Source organism: Balaenoptera acutorostrata, chromosome 16, assembly GCF_949987535.1.
Source record: "Balaenoptera acutorostrata chromosome 16, mBalAcu1.1, whole genome shotgun sequence".
Lineage (NCBI taxonomy): Eukaryota > Metazoa > Chordata > Mammalia > Artiodactyla > Balaenopteridae > Balaenoptera > Balaenoptera acutorostrata.
Window position 1 is genome coordinate 82,381,491 of NC_080079.1, and position 15,150 is coordinate 82,396,640.

The window sequence follows — 15,150 nt, forward strand, 5'->3', positions numbered from 1 at the left end:
TATAGTATATATTATTGAGATGGAGAGAATAGCTACATGTAATACACTCACATGATCTTCAATGAAAACTACTTGTCATCTCCAGATAAACCTCCAGATCAAGTTTAAGAACTGTGGTCTAAGCATCAAAGACACTTTAATTTAACAGCCATCTGAATGTCTCCTATGTGACTGGTACACTGTTGGGGAATAAGAATCAACGAGCAGACTCTAGGCCTTTAGGAGACTTACAGTCGAGTGGATCCTGAAGCAGAGAATAAAACTAATTAAAACCCAGTCTTGAGGTTCTTTCCATAAATCAAGGAATGAGGGCACAGGAGCTGATATTAGAATGGTGGAGAGGGACTGGGGAAATAGAGACAGATGAAAGAGACATTTTCAAGGAGAAAAACAACAAGAGGTGTTGGGTGTGTATTCAAAGTATGGAATGAAAGAGATGGTGTAATGAAAAGTAATCCAAAGTTTTGAGCCTGTGTGACAAGAAAGATGATAGGTGGTTTTTCCAGTGGAGAAAGAAAAATAGGTCATTTGGGAGGGGAGAGCAGGCAGCTGGCATGAGTTTTGATTTAGACATTTGAAGCTTGAACTGAGGATAAAATAGGGAGGTGAAAATACCTGAGCCGGGCTCATGGTAGCATGGGGCACTTGACGGCGTGTTCCAGAGGGTGAGGGCGGGGATAACAAAGTGAATCACAGTGGTCACAGGTTCTCCATCAGTTTTTCACTTGCTGTGTGGCCAGAGCCTAGCACACTGCTTGGCACATGTCACATGCTCTCTACATGCCTTTCGGATGGATGAAAAGATGAAGAAACAGAAGGACCCAGACCCAAGAATGACTTCTTGATCTACCACTTACTAGGTGTGTGTACCCACTGGCAAGATATTAACCTCTCTCAGCCTCAGTTTCCTCATCTGTCAAGTGAAGATAATATCAGCTAAAGCACAGGATAATTCAGGATGTGAAGGACAGTTCACAAAAAATGTTTATGACTACTGTTGGCTATATTAAAAGTAACACATGGATTCTATAATCAAATGTAAAAAAATACCATAATAGAATTATACATGATAATTAATGGCATACTTAATTATAATAATTGAAGCCTTGTGAATAAGCTGAAAGAGATAAAAAGCTGAGTCATCCTTACTCAGGACCACTGGGCAGGTTTCTGAAATTGGCCAATTAGGGGACAGAAGAAAGAAGGGCTGTGAAGAAAATACAGATGCATCACTAAGGAGATAAGAAGGCAACCAGAACAGCACTTTGAATAGTGAAGAGAAAGAAGTTATAAGAAAAAAGAGTGTCAAGAAGAGCCTAACAGAAATATACTCAGCCATTAAAAAGAATGAAATAATGCCATTTGCAGCATCATGGATGGACCTAGAGATTATCATACTAAGTGAAGTAAGCCAGATAAAGGCAAATATCATATGATATCACTTATATGAGGCATCTAAAATATGACACAAATGAACTTACCTACGAAACAGAAACACACTAACAGACATAGAGAACAGACTTGTGGTTGCCAAAGGGGAGGGGGGCGGTGGAGGGAAGGGTTGGGAGTTTGGAATTAGCAGATTCAAACTATTATATATAGGATGGATAAACAACAAGGTCCTACTGTATAGCACAGGGAACTATATTCAGTATCCTATGCTAAACCATAATGGAAAAAATATGAAAAAGAATATATGTTTAACTGAGTCACTTTGCTGTACAGCAGAAATTAAACACAACATTGTAAATCAACTATACTTCAGCAGGACAGGAATAAAGATGCAGACATAGAGAATGGACTTGAGGATACGGGGAGGGGGAAGGGTAAGCTGGGACGAAGTGAGAGAGTGGCATGGACATATATACACTACCAAATGTAAAATAGATAGCTAGTGGGAAGCAGCTGCATAGCACAGGGAGATCAGCTCAGTGTTTTGTGACCACCTAGAGGGGTGGGATAAGGGGGGTGGGAGGGAGACGCAAGAGGGAGGGGATATGGGGATATATGTATATGCATAGCTGATTCACTTTGTTCTACAGCAGAAACTAACAAACCATTGTGAAGCAGTTATACTCCAATAAAGATGTTAAGAAAAAACCCACTATACTTCAATAAGATTAAAAAAAAAAAAAAAGAAGAGCCTAACAATTTCAGGTAAAATGCCAGGCACTTTACTTACATTATTTCATCTAATTCTCATGGTAACCACATGATATTAGCATTATTAGGCCCATGTGACCTAACAGGAAACAGTTAAGGCAATTAAATAATTTTATCCATGAATAAACAAATATTTATTAAACAGCAACTTATGTCAAGTATTATTGCAGGTGCTGGGAATAAAGCAGGGAATAAAACAAGTCTCTGCCTCACTGTCATAGAAGCAGAGAGAACATAAAGAAATAAACCTGGTGCACCAGATGCTAAATATTATGGAGAAAAAGAAAGCAAGGTAAGGAGAACAGGACGTGCAGGAAGACTGCCCAAGCTCACGCTGCTAGAAAATCGCAGTCATCCGGAGATAATGAGAATGAAAGCAGAGAAATAAAAAGGCCACTGGATCAGGAAAGATAAAGGTCATGGCAGAAGAGGAAACAGAAACAGAAGCTTCTCACTAGAGAAGTTTAGCAATGAAAAGAGAAGAACCGGAACAGGAGCTAGGTGTCTCAAATTCCCTTCTTCATAAGATCTTTAAGGGTAGTGTTTGAACCATTTACAATCCTGCCAACTCCAATACAACCCTGCTCTCCAGCCCAGGCCCAGGAAGCGGGAAATTGCAGCCTGGGCTCAGAGCTCTCAGCACTGATGCCTCCCATCATCACCACCCCCGACACCCCCATCACCACCACGCCATCACTGTCACTACAACCCCAGCACTGTCACCACCACCACCATGACCGTCACCACCACCACCACCACCACTGCCACCGTGACGACCACCACCATGACATAGTTCAAAACAAAACACTTCTTAACAGAGGAACATAAAACATAATTGTGTGCTGATATTAAACGAGCTTTTTCCTGGACTCTGTGGCTGCAGAACTGTGGGGAAGGGTAAGCTGGGACAAAGTGAGAGAGTGGCATGGACATATATACACTACCAAATGTAAAACAGATAGCTAGTGGGAAGCAGCTGCATAGCACAGGGAGATCAGCTCAGTGCAACTTTTCTAAAACTTGTTGGTGTTCCCACGTTGCTGGAACCCCAAAGCCTGTGCTGAGCCAGCCCGTAGGCTCATCCTGCAGTGACCTTCCCTTGGGAGGTGGACTGAAATTCAAAACAGCACAGTGAACAAAGCGTTAAGATACTTTTCTTGGCCTACAGATAATGTCAAACCCCAGATGCGATCATTTGTGAAGAAGCAGTATTTTAGCATAGGATATTTGATTTATATCAACTTACTGTAATTAATTTAGCAGATTAAAATGTTCCCTGTCTCAGTAAAAAGCTTCCCCGCCTATCCAATTGCTCACGGAAGATATCTGAGAGTTACCTGACACTCTCCTCTCTCTCAAGTCCAACAGCCAAGCCATGACCAAGTCCTTCAATTTCTTAGCCCAAATCATGTTTAGATCTGTCCTCCCACCGCCACCTTAGGCCAAGTCGCCATCATCTGTCTTCTGGGCTACCTTCCTGGTCTCTCTACTTCTCCTCTACCTTCTCCAAACCACTGCCCACACAACCTTGTCGCTACCCTTCTGCACACTTAAAATAAAGATCGAAATTCTTCCAGCATCCTGTGACGTCCTGAAGGAGTTACATCTGTCCACTTCTTCAACCTCAACTCACGCCATTCTCCTCCTCCGTGCTCCCTTCCGCCTCAGACCTTCTATGTGCTGTCCCTGTGCCCAGAACGCTCTTCCCTCTCCACTTTCTCTCCTAATTAACTCATGCATCCTCTAGACACCAGGTAGGTACCAGACCAATCAGGTCTCCCTTTCATAGGTCTTACTGTATTCTGATCTTTCACATCTGCCGCGTAGCACGTCTCAGTCCCTAATTGTGTATTTGTCTAACTATTTGATTGTCTCTTTCTCATGATGGCAAGCTCTGTGGGGCAGGGATCATATGAGTCTTGCTCAATGTTTTCTCTCTAGAGCTAAGCCTGGCATTTGGCACAGAGCAGGCACGCACATGTTTGCTAATAAAGGATTAGTCCCAGGGTCATGGGCTGCTGTCAATTCCGGTATATTCCTGCATGTGTTTAATGATTAGGATGAGACTCATACGCCCTCCTGCACCTGTGGCACGTAGCAGGACTGGCACCTCATTCCCACAAGCAGATGCATTTCTCGCCTGAGGAGACCTGCTGAAGTTGAGCAAGTGGCTTTCCAACCCATGTTAAGAAAATCTGGGCAGAAAGTAAAAGCAGAGCATCCAACACGCTTCTCAGAGTCCTTCAATAAAGAACCAGAACCTGGAAGCTAACCAGTGTCTACCATGGGTCACATCTTAAGAGTTCAAGATATTCCACTGCCTCGGATGAGCCTCTGTATTAGAGAACAACACAGGATACACTAATGTATACCCGGATGAGTGTCTGCTGGCTGGACGACTGTTGTTTCCTGAAACTCTTTTGAAAACAAAAGGTATATCCCAAGAGGACAACCCTCTGAGCACAATATTCATTATATACAAACAATCGCTCTATATGCAGACACAGGCAAGATGCCAAGGAATTCCAGTAATATTATCACAAACAGTAACAGCCCTCGATACCAGCAAATATAAAGCTCCTTTCCCTGCAGAGTGCAGGCTCTGTTAAAGACATTCTCTTACTGGTTTTTACCAAATTGCTACACTAAACGACTGAGATCAAATATTGGGCAGCCAAGTCCAAAGCGAAAGAAACCGAGGCACAGAGTTCAAAATGGCTTTCAAAGAGATGGCTGACAGAAAACAAAACTAGACGCCGAGAGCTGACTTTTCCATCCACGTAGCTCCTCGTCCAGGCCAGTGAACTCTCAGAGGCGGACAAGGGTGTTGGGGCTGGAGGTGGAATGCTGACCCCCAGGAATAGGCCCCCCAGCAGCGGGGACCCAAGCTTGGCTCCCTCCTCCCACTGTACTTCTCTGAAGACTAGAATCAACCAGTGTTATTAACAACAGATTCCTTATTACTCAGCCATGAAAAGGAACGAAACTGGGTCATCTGTAGAGACGTGGATGGACCTAGAGACTGTCATACAGAGTGAAGGAAGTCAGAAAGAGAGAAACAGGGACTTCGCTGGTGGCGCAGTGGTTAAGAATCCGCCTGCCAATGCAGGGGACACGGGTTCGAGCCCTGGTCCGGGAAGATCCCACATGCCGCGGAGCAACTAAGCCCGTGTGCCACAACTACTGAGCCTGTGCTCTAGAGCCCACAAGCCACAACTACTGAGCCCACGTGACACAACTACTGAAGCACCCATGCATAGAGCCCGTGCTCCGTGACAAGAGAAGCCACCGCAATAAGAAGCCCGCGCACTGCCACAAAGAGTAGCCCCCTGCTTGCTGCAACTAGAGAAAGCCCGCGCACAGCAACGAAGACCCAACACAGCCATAAATTAATTAATTAATTAATTTTAAAAAAAGAAAGAGAAAACCAAATATGATATATTAACCCATATATGTGGAATCTAGAAAAATGGTACAGATGATCTTATTTGCAAAGCGGAAATAGAGACACAGACGTAGAGAACAAACATAGGGACACCAAGGGGGAAAACGGGGGTGTGGGATGAACTGGGAGACTGGGAGTGACATATATACACTATTGATACTATGTATGAAATAGATAACTAATGAGAACCTACTGTAGAGCACAGAGAACTCTACTCAGTGCTCTGTGGTGACCTAAATGGGAAGGAACTCCAAAGAAGAGGGGATATGTGTATACGGATAGCTGATTCACTTTGTGTACAGTAGAAACTAACACATTGTAAAGCAACTATACTCCAATAAAAATTAATTTAGAAAAACAAACGAACAGAGTTTCCTGGACCCACTCTCACCAGGTCAGGATTTCCCGAGGCGTGGGCTGGTCATGTGAAATTAGCAAGTACTCCAGGGCACCCCCAACCGGAAAACATCATCCTAAAGGTTCAGGTGCAACCACATGCGAGAAGACCAACGGCTGAAGGGCGCGGGCTGGGGACTTCTGGGAGTACGGGAGTGACCTGGGTGTTTTTGGCCTGGCCTCCCAGGGGACACATTCCAGAAGAGGGAAGGGCTAAGTCCCTGGAGACGCTCTGAGAAACTCGAAACACAAGGCAGCCCAGCCGCACTGGAATAGGCACCCCTCCCTGGTGGGCTGGAACAGAGCCCAGAAACAGCCAGAACCACACTAATGCCTGGAGAATAACTGAGCAGTGAGTCAGGCCCACAATATCGGGACTGGAAGAGGTAAGAAGGTAGAGTTGGGACAGGATATTGAGGACAGGAGACCCAGCAGGAGCAGACGCCCCAATAATGCATTTTCATTAATAATGATGATAGCACCACCCGGTTTGCTGAGCAGGACACAAGGCTCTCTGCTTCCATCATCGCACTATTCCACTCACTTAGTACAGAATGATCAGACACCTGCTCCTGGGGCAAGGAACGCTCAGCCCAGGGGGCAGAGTGATCTCAGCAGACGCTTCCGTACCACAGACAGCTCTGCTCACTCGCATTACCCGCCTCAAGCACCTGCCAAGTCTCTTCATTTTTCTGCCTCAAGGCAGAGCTCAATCCCTTAGCCTGAAAGTGTGGGAGAGTTAACCTCTGCTGGGGACAATCCTTAGCCAGCGGAGCACGGAGGAGAGCGTGTGGATAAACACTGGGATCCCCAACTTTCAGAGGGACACGTCTGAGGACTGTCTCAAGATCACAATGTAATACTGTTACGTAATTGCTTTTTTCCCCACTAGATCATGAACATGTGCCCGTGTAAGTAAAGACTCCCACAAAATGTGGTTTTAAATATCTATCATGCAGATTGGCATTTCTTAAGCGGGTGGTGGTATGCCCTCTAGGGAGCATTTAGGCAACTGAGGGTTATTTGTGATGGGCACAGAGGTTGGGGTGCCCCTGACATGCGTGGGGAAGCCCCACACAACAAAGAATTGTTCCACCCCCGCAGAACTTCCAAATGCCCTCTGGGAATGTGAGAGTCACGGGCACTTGCTCTCAGCACAATCTGAACTAGAAAACGACGATAGCTAGTGGATGAAATAGAAGTATCCAGAGTATCCAAGTATGGAGAGGGGGATTGGATTGAACTGTCTCAAGTGTTTCACCCAGAGCCACTATCCTATGATTCCACCATATATAGGAATCCAGCCACGTGACTTTCTATCTAGTTCTCTCAGAGGTATCAATTATCCATTATGTTCCTATCTCCTTCCATGATCAGATAATTGAAAAATTTACATTCTAAGTCTCAGCTGGGTTACCCATGTCAAATCCTACACCTAGACAGCTATTACCCTTAAGTACAAACCAAGGAAACTACAATGGATGTACATAAAAATATTTTTCAACAATTGTTACTACAGAAATATCTACAGATATAAATCCTAGAACTAACCAAAATATCAAATAATTTGGAATTAGTTAAATCAATGGTGGTATATCCATAGAATAGAATATTTCCAGCCATGAATATTTTAGAATATTTTATGACATTGAAAAATACAGTATTAAGTGGGACAAACAAGATACACAGAAATATGTCTCTAAGATTTCACATATATGAAGAAAATTGATATATATATATTTCATATATATACATATGTATAAATTACATCAAAAATGTTTTATCTAGCACTGATAAAGGAAAAAAATAGAGGGGTGTGGTGGGAGCTGTGTGTGTCATTATATAGGACGTGTGTGTGTGTGTGTGTGTGTGTCATAATACATCACAGAACCATTGCCTCATTGGGAAGATGAAGAGTAAGCTGAAGAACAGCCTATGGCCTCAGGAACACGGAACACTTAAACAGCTAGTCAAAGTTCTAAATTAGATTTAAGTTTAAACACACACTGTCTCCTATAATCATTATTGAAATTTCTCTCTTAAATCTATTCCAAGTTAGGCCAAGAAGCTTTCCAAGATATTGAGATGTTAAGGACAGTTTTTTGTTCAATCTCCTAGAAATATCATTTCTAGCACAGGGCTATAATGACACCAAAGTTTGTAAAACAAGTTTCTTATAGAAAATTGTATGTTAAAGTATTTGTTATAGAAAATCAAATTTGTTCACCTTAGTTATAGATGAACTCAGCAGCCTTGGAATAATTAAACCATTACTCTATTAGCTTCTGTATAAAGACTGTATCATTAGAATGCATTCTAGTCTAGCTTTATACTCTGGGGCCTGCTTTAAATAAACAGTACTTCTAACAGATTCAAACCCTAATGAATCAGGAAGTCCCTTTCACACACCATTCTTTTTTATGCCCACATTAAAACAATAGCAACAACATAAAAACATATACTACAGTAGTAACAGAGGTTATATATGAGTGGTACGATTACAAGAAATTTTTATTTCCTTGGAATTTACTGTATTTTCCAATAAAACCATGTTTCACTTATTTTATTATTATTTTTTTTTAATGAAAGAATGAGTTTCCCTTTTATCTTTATGCTAAACATTGTCCAGCGAACGAGCTAACATTTTTTCAAGTGATCAAGGGCAGACTCCTTCAGAAAAAAAGAAAAAGAAAAGAAGAAGGAAAAGAGGGCTTCGTTCCCAGAATAATCAAGTGTGGGCTCTTTTTCAATCAACAGTTTAAGGATTTGGTGTGGGATTTTTTTGTGCTCTACAGCAGGGAGGATGAATTATTTTTATCTGTGACTGCAAGAGCTTGTATTATTAAGCTAAAGTCTTCCTGTGTCTAATCCTTTAAACATCCAGAGTGTTGAGCATTTTCAGTGTTAGAGCCAGAGGGGAATTTAGAAATCATCTGACCCAAACTTGTGTCTGGGGAGGGGACTTAGGGATTTCAGGGACGTGACCAAGGTCACCTGATAGACATGAGATAAGACCCTGCATTTCTTTTTTTTTTTTAATTTATTTTATTGAAGTACAGTTGATTTACAATGTTGTGTTAATTTCTGCTGTACAGCAAAGTGACTCAGTTATACTTATATATATTCTTTTTCATATTCTTTTCCATTATGGTTTATCACAGGATATTGAATATTGTTCCCTGTGCTATACAGCAGGACCTTGTTGTTTATCCATCTTATATATAATAGTTTGCATCTGCTAATCCCAAACTCCCTGTCCATTCCTTCCCCCCCCCCCCACCAACCTCCCCCTTGGCAACCACAAGTCTTTTCTCTATGTCTGTGAGTCTGTTTCTGTCTCGTAGATAGGTTCATTTGTGTCATATTTTAGATTCCACATATACGTGATATCATATGGTATTTAAGACCCTGCATTTCTTAATTTGAATGTTTTTTCCATTCCACCAGCTTGCTTCTGCACCCATGGGGGTGAAGGCAGGATGGGGAGATGAGAAGAGCCCTCACTACACGGCTGCCTTCCTATGCAGTATAAGCAAAGAAAGCTATTTTTAGAACCCACTCATTACCCAACTGCATACCAGGGACTCTCAAAATATTGTCAAGACAAACTAATGTTTTTATCTTTACTATACCCCTACCCCCCATTTAAAAAAAGAAAAAGAAATCCTAAAAGCACACTAACAAGAAGAACACGCTGACAGCACACAGAGCCCCTGCTCTGCTATGGTCCAAGAAGGCAGATCTTAAGCTCTTTATTATTAAAACTCTCTGGGTGCTCATTCCCTTACTCATTCTTTCTCTTTTTAGCAGAGCCCATTTAGACTCTGCCTACTTCTCAAAAAACATTTGAACAAGAAACAAGTAGCTATTAAAACAAACACAAGTTGTCTATCTCAAAAACAAAAGATGAAAGGATTTATCCCCCATGGAAAAGTTGCTGGCAACAAAACTCCCTCTTTCCATAAAGCAACAAAGCTTTTTCTTTCATCTGGAATGTTACAAAAATAGTCACAGCCATCAAAGGCCATTATCCTTGCTAATACCCCAACCTTCAACCCACCCTAACTCGGGACTTTCCTATAAAGAGGCTAATGAACTCCAATTCACAAACGTAACCACCAACTTAATTAGTAGCAACACATTGCTACAGGATAGCTCCTTGTTTATACAGGCGAGGTCTTTAACGACATTAAAAGGCTTAATGCTGTCATAAATTTTAATACAATATTTTAAACACAAGGGAGTTAATCACTCTCAAAAGTAAATTTACTTAGCTGGGTAAGAAATCCCCAACTTCATTGTATTCTCTTACATTCATAAATTCCCCTTTGTCATATCTGAGTGTTTACAGAATTGGCGCTGGCTTTAGCCATAAAAATCAATCAAACTGATGCACATTCATCAACTGACTGCTCTAAACAGATTGATGGTGCTTATCTCGGTTCTATTACAAGGGAAGTGAGGGCTTAACGGAATCACAGCCTCACTGGGGGTCAAACTAGAAAATGAGAGGATTGTATTAAATGATTACTAAGGCTGCATTACTAAATGCAGTTCTATACTTTTACGTGTTTTGAAAAGCTCCAGGTATGTAAGAGCATGCCAGAGAAGAGTAACATGCAGCCTCACCACTCAGATGCACTGAAAATCCAAGTTAAAATGTAAACACATCCGGATATATATGTATATGTATATGTATAGCTGATTCACTTTGTTATACAGCAGAAACTAACACACCATTGGAAAGCAATTATACTCCAATAAAGCTATTTAAAAAAAAATGTAAACACATCATCTTGGAGAAGGAGGCATTAAGGTATTATCAGCCTTCACCTTATTAGGGCTTAGCTCCAGGCTGCTAGAGTCCTAAGGATGAGCAGTTGCTGGGAAGAAAAGGATGGAAGCAGGCATTTTAAATCAAATGCCTATAGGAGCCAGGCAAAAGCATAAATTAATAAAGAGATCTGGGTCGGAACTGTGAAAAAATGGAGAGCTGCCCCTCAACTCCAGCTATCTGCTGCCTTGTAGGAATGTATGTCCTGGGTTATCCCATTTTCAGATTTTCCAAAACAATGTAAAAAAGCCATAAAGACTCTGATATTTAAACACTGAATCAAAATATTTTTACAACAGTCTACAAGTCAAATATACCTCCACACTAGATAAACGTGCAGGACACTGAGTTTGAGATCTCTGATGTGGGGCGCTATACTGCCAAGGAATATAATAGAAAGATGAGGGGAGCTGGTAAATAGAAGGAAGGGTGCAAAGAAACAGGACAGAGTGGGCTACATCAATATCTGAGGTTGGCTCTGTTGAGGGAATTCAGAAGAGCAAGCAAACTTGGAGGTAGGAAGAGATTAAGACAGTGAGTCTAAACCTTTTGGGGGATCATGGGTAGCATAGGAAATTATGATAAATGCTTTAGAGATTTTTCCCTGGAAAAATAAACATATGTAGTAGGCAGAATAATGTGGCCCACGAAGATGTCTATGTGCTTATCCCTTGTCCCCCTCCCCTTGTTACCTTACATGACAAAAGGGATTCTGCTGATGTGATTAAGCGAAGGACCTTGAGATGGAGAGATTACAGTGGGCTGAGTGGACCCAAATCTAATCACTTGAATCCTTAAAATCAGAACATCTTTCCTGCCCTTGGTTGTAAGAAAAGAACAAACCTGACCCCATATTGAATCTGTTCCTTTAGCTCTAACCCTTGTGCTCTGTTGGCTGTGCTTAGTCATGTTGGCTCTGCACCTTTGTAAAAAAAAAAAAAAAAATGTTGCCCACAGCCTGAAATATTCATGGTAGCCCATTCTCAAGGCTCTGACCTTTAAAGGTTTAACACTTCTCCATTCATACAGAGATTAAAAATTGCAGAACAGAGACTAACCTTTGTCTTGTTGGAGGTTTATGGGAACACTGTGATCAGACCTACGTCGGCAGCTGCAAGAGCAAAGGATTCCGGCACCAAGAAGCATGCACCAACCAGCCACATCCTCTCCTCTTTAGTACAAAAGCAGCCTGAATTCTAACTCAGGGAAGATGGTTCTTTGGGACACGAGTCCACCTTCTTCTCAGTCTGCTGGCTTTCTGAATAAAGTCACTCTTCCTTGCCCCAACACCTCATTCTCGATTTAACGGCCTCTCATGAGACAAGCAGTAGGAGCTTGGACTCAGTAATATGGTCAGAAGGAAACATACGGAAGAATGCTAAGAGAGATGCAACGTTGCTAGCTTTGAAAATGGAGGAAAAGACCATAAGCCAAGCAATGTACGCAGCACCTGGAAACTGGAAAAGGCAAGGAAATATATCCATTCTCCCCTCGAACCTCCAGAAAGGAATGCAGGCCTGCTGACACCTTTATTTTACCCCAGTGAGACCCATGTGGGTCATCTATCCTATAGAAGTATAAGATTATACATTTGTGTTGTTTTAAGTCACAGGTTTGTGGTCATTTGTTACAGTAGCAACAGAAAACCAATATAGTATACAGAGACTCAAACTTTGGCAAAAACATTCACAGACCTCCCTAAAGCGCATTTAGACACACAGATAAACGTCCCTTGCGCTAGGAAGAGCTCAACAACATGCCCTCCGAGCTGAAGGTATGAAACTATTTCTCTTTGGCACGCGTGAGAAGATCAGTACCACCCCACGACACAAGCAGCTCCAAAACCTCACTTCTACAAGGAGGGATTCATTCTCTGAACACTAGCTACCCTTCTGAGTCTCACCCAAACCACATGTGACCCCGTGACAGCTCCCTGCTGCAGAAAGACCTTTCCTTCCTTTCTCAAAGTCTTCATATGATAAGATCGTGCTCTTCCCCAGCCCCCCTCCCCAAGAAGGTGGCATTTTACACCTGCTGAGATTTAGCCTGGCTTCTTCCCTCACTTTGAGCCAGACTTAGGTCTGGAGTGCTCTATTACAGTCCTCACGTCTCCATCGAGATCTTATTGGACACAATATGCCTGCACCTGGCCGTTTGCTGGTTTTAAAATGGAAGAGCAATGTTATCAGGGATGTGAGCTACCCGACTCAAAGTTGTTTTTAGCCTCAGCTCTCGTTTCACCAGTTCATCAAATTTCACAATCCCTGTAATATTTAGAGTTTTCTTTTTAAGTTCCATTAGAGTGATCCTAGGTGACGCCACCATGGCTGTGACAAAAACAACTCTGTAGTTTAAAGGTTACCATCCCGATCTAAGTACTCAACCTAATATACCAGACATAACTGGCCTCACAACTCCTGATCTGCAACTTAACACCAGACGCTGTGACTGTCAACTCTGGTGCACAGGCAATTCTGGAATGCTGCTAGCTCAGAAAGCTACATCCTGCAAAGTAGAACATGGAGGCTAGAAAGGAAAAAGAAGAAAAGAACAACAAGGTATTTGGGGTCCTATGGAGGTTTGCTAAAGCATAGAGGGAGACAGGCCAGATCTGTTTTGGAGGAGACAAGCCTGACTCAATGAGGAAGGCTGCCCAGTGACCATGCATTCGGTTCCTTCTCCTGACATGCAGAAGAGGTCTAGCAACCGCCTAAAATGTTACACAAGCTTTTGTGTGTATGTGCATCTCTTTTTTTCTGAGGAAAAGTGCCACAGATCTGAGAATCCGAATGAACTATAACTCCCCACCCCCAAGTGTAAGAGTTGCTGCTCTGTATGTTTCCTCATGAGGACTTTTCTAATTCAATACACTTAGCTCTCCCTAGTCATATGTGAATGATCCCCAGCGAAGAATCCTATTAAATTTCCGACTTGCCCTCTGATAACAGTAATATTACCATTTACCTTCTCCACTGCAGATGGGAAATAGAGTGGTTTTAAGTTTACCAAACATCGAGCGTCTTTGAGAAGGTAGATTGCTAATGTCCTTTTCCCCTATCAGCCTCTGTGGAGTATCCAGCCCAAAGGACACCATGCATTTCATACGCAAGCATGAAGGATTTCATCTTGTTTTTTGTGTGTGTGTTTTTCTGCCTTTTTTATGATTTTGAAATATGCATGGGAATATAGTTGGCCTTATTCTTGCTGACAGATGCAGTCACCAGTCTGGTGGGGGGAGACAGGGTCACTGCCTAAACTGATTCTAGTCAACCTAAAACAGCTTTGTTATAGTAAGGCCTCCAACAGGAAGGTGAGTGTCCCGATTAGCAGAGAAATCACAGGGCTGAGTCTTACCCGATCTGAGATCAAGTAAGAATAAACAGACAAGAGATGGCAACCAGTGAGGAGGTGAGAAAAGGTGTCGAAGAATTCAACTGGATAATGGATCACCTTATTTTGGGGTCTCCATCAACCCTTTGGGGCTCTCTGATTCTAAAATTAGTACGTTGAATATTTTAAAGCACAACTTCACTATATATAAAATAGATAACTAATAAGGACCTACTGTATAGCACAGGGAACTCTTCTCAATACTCTGTAATGTATATGGGAAAAGAAGCTAAAAAGGAGTGGATATATGTATATGTATAACTGGTTCACTTTGCTGTACAGCAGAAACTAACACAACATTTTAAATCAACTATACTCTGATAAAAAATTTTTTAAAAAGCACAATTTCATAGCACAGCCAATTTTGTCTGTCGTTGTTGATTCATTTAGACTCTGCTGCCTTAGAAAAAATTGTGAAAAGTCATGCCCAGAAGCAGAGCCCTCCCTTCCCACTGAGTGAGAGCTATGATTACACTGTACACAAGATCCTACAAAGACAGCTGACACAACTAGCAGTTGAATTCTTTCTTCTGTTTATTTCCAGAAGAGACTTTCCATAGACAGCTGCAAGGCCAGGCTCCCATCCGAATGCCATGCCAACCTTGCTTCAGACAGCCTCCCACCCACATTCTTGCCCTGACCCAGGGCCATCTCTAGCAGGTCTGGGAGACCAGAGGGGTCAGCCCCAGGGCCACCTCAGGGCTTAGACACACCACCTGGATCAGCATAGGAGCCACGGCTGCTATGCTGTAATCAGACATGTGTAGGTTCAAATTCTGGCTCAGCCTTTTTCACTTGTACAATATCAGTCAAGTGCCTTGACGTCTCAGCCTCAGGCTCCTTCTCCATAAAATGGGGCTAGGGGTACCATTTTACCCCTAGGGGAAGGGGTGAAGGCTAAATGACAGAATATGCGAAAAGC

At 42.4% G+C, this 15,150-nt stretch overlaps 1 protein-coding gene across 7 annotated transcripts in view; it reads right to left on the reverse strand.

Annotated features, from left to right (window-relative positions):
- The window catches only part of FAM13C (family with sequence similarity 13 member C), a 133,973-nt gene that overhangs the window by 56,568 nt on the left and 62,255 nt on the right, over window positions 1-15,150 (reverse strand). The window lies entirely within an intron of this gene.